The sequence below is a fragment of the Leucopleurus acutus genome (genome assembly GCF_964270905.1).
Source record: "Leucopleurus acutus genome assembly, chromosome: 16".
NCBI classification, from domain to species: Eukaryota; Metazoa; Chordata; class Mammalia; order Artiodactyla; family Delphinidae; genus Leucopleurus; species Leucopleurus acutus.
In genome coordinates, this window is record NC_139158.1 from 31,855,414 (window position 1) to 31,866,235 (window position 10,822).

Genomic DNA, 10,822 nt, shown 5'->3' on the forward strand with positions numbered 1-10,822 from the left:
TTCACGTGACCAAGAATTTATTTTACTATTATTAAAAATATTTCCCTCATCACACCACCTTAAAAAATTGACTTGGGGCAAAAGAAAGAGAATAAAAATGATTCGCCAATCTTAACTGCCAGAAGGCATCCTGGCTTCGTATAAAGGTGAGGACTCTGGAACGAAGCAGAGAGTCAGATCCACACTCTGCTACTCCCCAGCTGAGTAACCTCAGGGAAGCGTCTTTATCCCTCTGAGAAGAACTAATATATCGCCCAACTCTAGGGGGCACCGCTCTCTCTGAATTCCTGGGAGCGCTTTCACCGAGAATATCCTGTCCATGGCTCCTCCTGGAGTTGGTGTAGCACAATTTCCCTGTCTCTGAACGTCACAGTCCTCATTTATAAAATGAGGATGATCCAATAATAGCTTCTTCATAAGGGCTGTTTTCAGAATTAGGCGGGACAATGACCACGAAGAGGTTAAGAGTGGCTGGCACCAGCGTAAGTGTTGAACAGGGTTCATTCCCACCTGATTTTTCAGAACTGGGAGGAAATGGAGATAAATAAGATACATACAGTACCATCCAGTGCTTGGGAAATCAAGCATCAAGATAAATGATGATGAAACAGGAGATTACAAAGTGATACTTGTCTAAATAATAGATAAATGACCTTGTGAATAAGTATTATGACTTCCTAAGAGAGAGGCTGTCTTAGGTGAGGGTCCTCAGAAGCAGATTCTGAGATGAGGATTTATCTGCAGATGATACAGAAATGGTCCTGGCAGAAGGAGTGGGGGCAGCAGGGTAAGGTGGGGAGGACGCCAACTAAGGGTGTGACTTCAGTGAAGCCGCAGCCTGGGCCTAATCCCTGCACAGAAGCTCTGGAATGTATATCGCATCTCTGAGTTTGCCTCTCATTGCAACAAGGAGCTTTCATACTCCTGCCCAGACCTAGGAGGGCTACATCCCTGGACACTCCTGGATCTCTTTGCAGTTCTCCAAAAGGAGTCACAAGTGTCAGCCACTAAAAAAGAAAGCACACAGGACTTCCCTGGTGGAGCAGTGGTTGAGAATCTGCCTGCCAATGCAGGGGACACGGATTCGAGCCCTGGTCTGGGAGGATCCCACATGCCGCGGAGCAACTAGGCCCGTGAGCCACAACTACTGAGCCTGTGCGTCTGGAGCCTGTGCTCCGCACCGAGAAGCCACGATAGTGAGAGGCCCGCGCACCGCGATGAAGAGGGGCCCCTGCTTGCCGCAACTAGAAAAAGCCCTCTCACAGAAATGAAGACCCAACACAGCCAAAAATAAATATTAAAAAAAAAGAAAGTACACAGAAGTTGGTGAGGGGATTATGTTCCAAAATCGTATTTCCCCAAAATGGCCACAGCAGTATTTCCCATCCCTTAAACTCTTCAAGGATTTTACTACTCCCCTTGAAGAGCTACAGATAGTCTATTAACTTGAGGCAATAGTGACTGCCATGATGAATAGACAACAGCAGAAGCAATGCTATGTGACTTATGAGGTTGGGACATACGAAGTTATAGAGCTCTCTCTTGGAACACTTGCCCTTAGAACCAGCCACAATGCTTTAAAGTAGCTCAGGCCACGTGGAGACATGTAGAGGGGAATCAAGAACTCCAGCCCTCAGCCCTGGTGAAGCTCCTACTGACAGCCAGCCCTAGTTTGCCAACCATGTGAGTGAGCCTTCCTGGAAGTGGATCTCCTGGTTGAGGCACCCGCCTGACGCTGCACGGAGCCAGGATGAGCCTCCCATGCTGTGCCCTGCCCGAGCTGCAGAATCAGGAGCAAAATAAATGATGGTTCTTGTCTTAAGCCACTAAGGTTTGGGGGCGACTTTTTTTGCAGCAGTAACTGGAACAGGGTATAAGAAAATGGTAGAAGGAATCCCAGAATCTGGGTGAAGCACTTACAGTGTCATAGATGCTTTTGGGGTCAGGTTAGGGTTCTCTTTACTGTGCTGGTATGCCCATCTCCCAGATCCTGGCAGTGGCAGTGGCTGCCCTCTTTTGGAGAATTGCCTGGGGTCTGAGGGGAGTCACCTTTCCTTTCCCAGAGGTATCCTTTCCTCTGGGAAGACCACAGCCGGCAGCTGACTGACATAGTGGTACTAAAAGGATGGTCCCTTGTCTCAAGGTGGAACCAACTCGGTGGTACCACTGTGCGTCAAGGCTTCCCGTGGGATCACACTGAATGTGGTCTCCTCACCCTTGTCTGGGTTTTTTCCCTGCCCTACCTCTCTTCCCCTTGTGAGTACTGCATTAATAAATCACTTGCATAAGAACCATCCTCCAGCTCAGGCTGTGCTCCTAGGGAACCTGACTTAGTACAGACAGTTCCAGAGACATTTTCTACAGAGGTATTATTATAGGACTAACATATAATAAAAAGTATAAGTTTTGTATACAATACAATGCAAGATGACGATGATGATCATTACTGTTGCTGTTGTAATCTGATAAGATGTTTTAGCAGAAATTTTATCAGTGTGTATTTAAAATACCCTGAAGGGGTATAGGATGAGGACATCTTGATAGCTGAGAAAAGACAGGGATCTCTGTGTCCTAAGACTGGTCAGTGCAACACTGGGTTTAGAGGCTTCTGGTTCAGCACGACGACTTGTGCACAGCACCCACCCCAAGGCTCACGGACAACGCACACACAATTAATGTGACTTCCAGTTCAGCACCACAACATGCAAAAAGCAGATGCCTCAATTAAAGGGCGACTCTTTCTAGTAAGTCTTGGTTGTAAGGTCTTATGCTATTTTTCACATTTCAAGCCCTTCTCCCTTGACACCATCAGGATATTAGAAAAATCTCAGGGCCTGCCAGGGGATTACTCTGTTTATTAAATTTAGCTTCCCAAACAGAGATGCGCTGCACTTTGTATCACCCTGGAGAACTTGAGCATCAAGGCATTCTATTGGCTTGAAACCCAGCAATTTCACACGACAATAAAACAATGTATGTTCCTTTCATTTTTTTTCCTGCATACTTTATTTGCTAAGGGAAGTAAAACATAGTGCAATGATACACCATTATGTGATATGGAACCTCTCTGCTGAAGTTAAACCTCACCATTACAGGGTGAATATCCAAATCTGTGGAGGTAGCACTTTCACTTTGTGCATATGCTAGTAGCTGCGACTTGACGGGTTAGGCACTTCGTTCCACTAGTGTTTTGGTAGCCTTTGCTCTAGTCTGGAAGTTTGCACACGAGGTGAGTGCAGAGCTTAACGCTCAGAGAATCATAGGATGCAGAATTGGAGGAAACCTCAGTGACAGTTCAGCTTAGAGGTTTCCTTTTTAAAGGTTAGGAGACTGATGAGAAACAAAAATGTTTTGCCTACAGTTAGGAGGTTAGTGAGTCAATAAGCCAAGTGTTCTGACTCCAAGTTCCATGGTTTCCCTGAAGGTCACACAGCCTTCTGCCACTCCTATCCTTCATGTGTAAGTAGCTACACCATGAGGGCTGCTCGAATTTATTTATTGTCTGGTAACTACTGCAGTTGGACAAACAAGACCTTGTTCCATGTCGGCTCAAAGTGGTTGGCTGTGTAAGTCCCAGGGGAGGTGAGGAGTCTGAACACCGTAAACATATTTCCCTCAAATACTATATGTCCTGCCCTCATGGCCACTGCTATTCAATGCCAGACATGAAAGCTATGGAGAATCTGCTGAAGATGATACTCTAAGACATTGTAATAATACCATTCTAGCATGTTGACACAGGAATTCCTCATATTTGGAGAGAAAAATGTTCAAGAATTCAGGGTTTTCAAGAGTCTGCCCATCTTTAAAAAGCTGAGGCACGGACAATGGACTTTGTAGTTCAATAGTTAGTACTCAGGGTGGACTTGTATACTGGTCATAATGAGATCAAGCCTTTGTAGAGTCCCTTAATTTACATAAGGGCTGGGTCATAATAACATAGTGGTTTATCCTATAGGCTTGGAAGTCTGACAGCTGGTGTTTGAATCTGTTCCCTATACTTGTTCTTGGGTAGGTTATTTAAACTCTTTAAGCTTCAGCTTCCTATATGAATATTGAGGATAATTTTAGTAATGCCTATAGCATGTGGTAATTTTTTGGATTAAATAAGATCGTTGATGTAAAGCCCTTTAGTACTGTACCTCACTTTTCAGCAGTACTCCATAGCATACTCACTTTGTGGATGAGAGAAGGTCACGAGGGCTTAGCAGGAGTCGTGAGATGAGTCACGACTAGACCCCAAGGCCCCAGGTGTTCAGGCTAATCACCCATCCACGGTGGTACCCTGCCACCTTTCCCGTCCCCAGGACCCTCTTAGCATTTATCAGCCAGACAGCTTGGGGCACTTTGTAGCTCATTGTTAAGACCTCCTCTTCATCAACTCGAGGTTTTCCCTTCCTCCTACACTCTCTTCTCCTTCCTTCTTATGACAGCCCCATCTGTTGCCGAATCCATCACCAGGGTGACAGCGTTCTGATGATGTATTCACATAATACATTATCTAAGTGCCAGTCCTGATGGCTCTGTGATGTATGAAGCTGGCGTTTGTCAATGCCCTGCAGTTCCAACAGAACCATCCATCACAACAGCGTCCTCTTCATGGGGGCACTACACAGAGACACCTTCCTAGGAAGGTGAGGAACAGAGTAACCAGGTGAATGTAACACCAGGGAGGCATCCAGTGAGATGGGCAGAATGCATATACTAATCCTGAATTGGAAAGGAGTGCGTTATGGGCTACCCTTGCTCAGCCTAGCGTTCATTCCAATGCATTCATCCAAATACATCAAGCCAGGTGCTCTTCAGGATGTGGAGGATCAAATGATAATACTGATAACAGTCCACGTTGCTTGAGCTCTTCTTACTCATCAGACACTCTGGTAAATGCTTTACAGATGTTATTGCGTTGCGTGCCCCCCGTAATCCCACTTACACAATGGCTCCATTTTCAGACGAGAAAATAGAGGCACAGAGACACTAAGCACCTAGACGTGGTGGTTCCGGCATTTGAACCTCAAATACTGACCTCAGAGTCTATTCCCTTACCCATTAAGCCTAACAGGAGGGGCAGGCCCTCACATAAGGTAAGTGCTTGGTACTAGGTGCGCAATATATGTACACTCTGACGCTAACGGCAACCTGCGAAAGTAGGTTTTATTAATGCCATTTTTGCAGATGAGGACACTCAGAGGGGTCACACTGCTGGGAAATGGTAGAATTTGATCTTGCATTAGTCTGACTTCAAATCCACTCATCTTAGATTGCAAGGCACAGTGGGTGGGCAAGAGTAAGGGGTCTAGACTCAGACCTGGCTTCAAACCCAACTCCACCACTATCCAGCTGTGTGACAGTGCAAAAAGTAATGAGCTCCTCTGGGATAATAAAATAGATTGAAATGTTAGAGGATTAGCATGGTGCCTGGCACACAGTAAGCACTCAAGTGAAGTTATTATTTTGCTACTACTACTACGATTCCTGCCACCATCACCGCTGTTAATACCACCGTTCCTGCTATTAGTATACAGCACCACTTCCCTGCAGGCTGACTGGTTTGCTGATTGACTGATTGACTCAAACATGACAAATCAAGAGAAAGTGGTACAAGAGAAAAGAAAGGGTCTATGAACAGAAGAGAAAATGAAGGTTGGGTCATGGTTTCTCATCAGAAAAATAAAGCTCTGTTGACTTCTCTCCATCTTGCTTAATGTGAACTGTGGATCTGATGGGACTTTGCAGGCAGACAGATTTACCATTCATCAGGTTCTTTTAGCCCTAGTTGGCCAAAAAGAGCTTTCTCTTTGCCTGGGAGCCAGAATGATCAAATAGCTTTCAAAATAAACAAATCAGAAATCAGACTATCTTTTCCATTGGTAACAAGTCCTGGCAGATAGAATGCTGAGATTTCAATTGCTTTCTTTCCAGGGATACTAGATCACCTACAAGACAAAGTATGAATCTTTTCTCTTCAGTGATTAGGACCCTGCCAACCTCAGCACATGTCTGCCCGTGTATTATGTGAGGTTACCCATGAGATGTAATTTAAGGTGCTTTCTTATGACCTACTTAAGGAACTGCCCTGGTTTCTAAAATTTCACCACTAAATACGCATCCTTTTTGGTCTTAAAGTTGTGTCATCTTTAAGAACCTTCTTGAAAATGTGTGTAACTCAACAAAGAAATTTTCTGGAAGACACAATTTTCAAGCTGTACTCATTTCTCTTAACTCAGTCTATCCTCACAACAATCCCATTTTGCAAATGAGAAAACTGATGAAGTGAAGTGAAGTGGGGTGCACCTAGGTATCAGCCCAGTCCATACTTAAACTTGGGTCTCTTCAGCTACAAAGACTTTTCTATTCTTCCACGTGGATTTGGAGAGAGGAACTCCTGGGAAGGGTGAGGCAGAAAATAAAGCCTTATTGAGATTTTGAGATGAGAAAGAGCCTAGGAATAAAAGTCTGATAGATCTGGATTTTAGCCTCAGCCCTTACTAGCCCTATGACCTCAGTAAGGCCATTTAACTCTCAGAACTAAAATTCCTCCCTGTAGAGGGGAGTTTGGGGGAAAATGGATACATGTATAACTGAGTTGCTTTACTGTGCACCTGAAACTCTCACAACATTGTTAACCAGCCATACACCAATATAAAACAAAAAGTTAAAAAAAATAAAATTGCTCCCTGTAAGATAATGGTGACAATAATAATCAATTCATGGGATGGCTGGAGAGATTAAATGGTTTATTATGTGATGGTGTTGATTCCACTCTTAACCCATAGGAGGCGATCACTAAATATTTCTTTTTCTTTCTTTTTTTTTTTTTTGAAAAAACACATGACTTTATTATTCCCAGCACAAAGGGCAGGGCTTCGCAGAATGAGGGGGCAAGTTCTGACGGCTGGCAGGAGGCTCCTACTTGCATGCGATGAGCGGGTTCCGCAGGACCACAATGACCGAGTCCCCACGCAGGCACATCTTTGAGATGTAGTGGTCCTTGTTGACTGGCTTGGACTTCTTCTTGCCCTTACCATTCTTGGGGACTTCGGTCCACAACTCTTTCACATTCTCCAGCACCATGTTGCAGTGCCTGTCGAAGGCCTTCACGTGGCCCAGGAGCTCCTTGTTGCGGCAGTTGAGCATTTGGGTGTTGTTCTTGACCCACTGGGTGAGCACGGAGAGTGGCTGCGTGTTAAACTTCTCCTCCTCCCGCTTCTACGGCTCCGCCGGGGTCATCTCACCCCTGGGCTTGTTGGGGAGGCTCATGCTGGCGGCAGTGGTGGCCCCGCTCTCAAGTCGCTACTGTCTCCTCCGCGTCGCTTCGTCCTCTTTTCACTTTTCACTGCCTGCTTCTCTGAATTCTAAAAGTACAAATTCTGAACTAGATCAATAATGTAGATTAGCCTCATGGCATCCCAGAAAGTGACTCCCAGCACTCAGATACTTTGTCAATGGATGCAATGCATGGCCTCTTTCTACCTAGAGCAAAGACAGAGTTGACACGCTGTTGTTGATTTCACCTTTCACTAAAGCCGAGGAATCTGCCTGCCTTTGAACTGGTCATGGCTGAGAACCACGCACCACCTTTAGAAGAGGTCTGGCCTCCAAGAAAATCTCAGATATCACAGGGCCACAGCTGGCGTGATGCCTCTTACCTGGGCAGGGTGGAATGATTTATACCTGATCTGTCAGAGGTCACCAAGCAGCTCAAAGCTAAACTGAAAGATTAAGAATTGATCCAGATGTAATAACAACACTGACTAGACATCCAGGCTTCCACTGGCAGCCCTTAAGGCACTAGGCAGGCGGCCTCAGCTCGCAGAGGGTGGGGCATGCTCTGGAGCGGTCCTGGGGTGCACACAGAATCGGAGGCTGAATTATGAATTCTTGTGTGATAAAGTTGTTTCTTTTGAGGCGAAGGAAGCTGTGAAGGGACTTGTAGTTGCTTCATTCATTTGTCCGAGCTTATACTGAGAATCACACACCTCATCTTATACTAGACTCACCGTCCCAGGCAGAATTCTGAATGTGAAGTCTATGGAATCTTGGTGGAGCGTGTTCAGTAACTCCCTTTCCACAAGTCTAATGCAAAGTGGGGCACTCTTATTCACTGGCTCTGCTATCTGGTCACCTCAGTTTCCAAACCAGTTTGGCCTCAATTCCTTAATTTAGAAAATGAAGCTAATAGTAATATCTACCTCTGGACCTGAATAGGTACTTCTCCAAGGAAGATGGACAAATGGCCAAAAAGCATATGAAAAGATGTTCCATGTCACTGTTCATGTAAGGAAATGCAGATTGGGTGGGGAGGGATAAATAAAGAGTATAGGATTAACAGATACACATTACCATATATGAAATAGATAAGCAACAAGGATTTACTGGGTAGCACAGGGAACTACATTCAATATCTTGTAATAAACAATAATGGAAAAGAATCAAAAGAAAGGATATGTGTATATATAAAATCGAATCACTTTGCTGTACACCTGAAACTAACACAATATTGTAAGTCAACTGTACTTCAATTAAAACAAAAAGAAAATGCAAATCAAAACCACAATGAGCTACTACTTCACACTCACTAGGATGGCTATAACAACAATATAAAAACAGAAAATAACAAGTGTTGGTAAGAATATGAAGAAATAACTCTTGGACATTGTTGGTGGGGATGTCAAAATGGTACAGCCACTGTGGAAAACTGTTTGGGGGTTCCTCAAAGAGTTAAACATAGAATTACCCTATGATGCAACAATTTCACTCCTAGGGAAATGAAAACATACGTCCACATAGAAATCTCTAAATGTTTATTTCATTTTATGGTGTATACATAAAATGAAATATTATTCAGCCATAAAAAGAAATGAAATATTGTTACATGCTACAACATGGATGAACCTTGAAAATGTTATGCTAAGTAAAAGAGGCCAGACACAAAAGGTCACAAATTGTACTATTGCTTTTGTATAAAATGTCCAGAATTGTCAAATCCATAGAGACAGAAAGTGTACTACTGGTTGTCCCTGGGGGGTGAAGGAAGGGGAACGGGAGTGATTATTTAAAGAAGATGGAGTGTTCATCTGGGGTGATGAGATGGAGTTGGTAGCTAGTAGTATCATAGTAATCATTTTGCAATTTACAAATGTATCAAATCAACACATTGTACACCTTCAACTTACACAGTTTTATGTATCAATTATATCTCAGTAAATCTGAAAAAATTAAATTAAATTTAAAAAGTTTTGAAACTAGAGAGAGGTGGTGGTTATACAACATTGTGAATGCATTCAGTGCCACTGAATTGTACACTTTAAAATGGTTAATTGCATGTTATCACAATTAAAAAATAGTAATGCGAACCTTTATAAGTTGTTGAAAAACTTTAATAAACTAATACATGTATCTGGATAAATAAATATTAATATTGTTATTTTAATACATAAATATTGTTTTAATGATTATTATAATAATATTTACTTTTTCTGGAGAAAAGTTTCCAAATGTCTCATCAGATTCTCAGACAGATCCTCAGCCCCCCAATATTGAAATAGACAAATGAAACATTGGCCTGGGAGTGTGGATTGGTGCAGCCATTCTGAAGAACTGTTTGGGAACACTTGGTCAGTTAACATGGAAACATATATGCCCCACTTCCTGACAAATGCATTTCTGGGTATGTATCTTCAAGAGATTCTCAACTGGGCTCCTAAGGGTTATGTGCAGAGATATTTACTCTGACATTGTGAGATGGGGGTTGGAGGCCAAGTGGACCTGGTCCCTGGGGGATGCACATTGTGCATTTGGTGAATCTTTTTTTTTTGGCTGTGTTGGGTCTTCGTTGATGCATGTGGGCTTTTCTCTAGTTGCAGTGAGTGGGGGCTACTCTTTGTTGTGGCGTGCGGGCTTCTCATTGCGGTGGCTTCCCTTGTTGCAGAGCAAGGGCTCTAGGTGTGCAGGCTTCCGTAGTTGTGGCTCGCGGGCTCTAGAGCACAGGCTCAGTAGTTGTGGTACACAGGCTTAGTTACTCCCTGGCACATGGGATCTTCCCGGACCAGGGACTGAATCCGTGTCCCCTGCATTGGCAGGCGGATTCTTAACCACTGCACCACCAGGGAAGTCCTTCTGCGAATCTTTAGAATGATGATCATGAATTTTGGTACCAGCATAGTGTTCTTAAAAACATAGCTCTGGGACATCTTTCATAGCAGACTCTACTGATGTAGTTACAATACTCTAGGGGAGTGAGTGATTTAAGGAAAATCACTAAAACTGCCCCAATAACCTTTTCCAAAGAGGTCACTTAGATGTTGTTTTTGAAGTGTACGTGTACGTGTGTGTGTATGCACATGTATGGGGTTTTTCTGGGGGGGGAGGGTGGAATTCATTAAGAAGTAAAGTTAAAAGGAATTTCAATTTTTTTATGGTCAAACGAAATCAAGATCTTCCCAATTTTACTCAGCATAGTACTTGGTCTTAATAAAGTGTAATTTGTAGAGTACTGAAAAAAACCAAAAACCCAAACCCCAAATCCCCCCAACCCACCCCCCAAAAAACATAGTGCTGGATGCAAAGAAGAAAGGCACAGAATGACATCCATAGCCCTTGACCACATATGCAATTGAAATGGTGAGCAAACCCTAAAAATGCAACTGACAGGGCCACAAAAAAAGGACAGGATGCAGAGTGAACACAGGCGCATGATCACCAAAGGAGGGGGAGTGACATTGGGACTGGGAATAAAGGGAATAAATGAAGAAAGCAAAAGAGAGATCTGCCCGAGCACAGTGATGGCTTCTTGTCGTGAACTGAGTCAGAATAACTCAAA

General features: G+C 43.6%; 1 pseudogene across 1 annotated transcript; it reads right to left on the reverse strand.

The window, feature by feature from the left end:
- Positions 1-6,425: 6,425 nt before the first annotated feature.
- Positions 6,426-7,260, reverse strand: LOC309972777 (small nuclear ribonucleoprotein Sm D2-like; annotated as a pseudogene). Its single transcript has one exon. The product of its transcript is annotated as a small nuclear ribonucleoprotein Sm D2-like (transcript).
- Between the last annotated feature and the right edge of the window lie 3,562 nt (positions 7,261-10,822).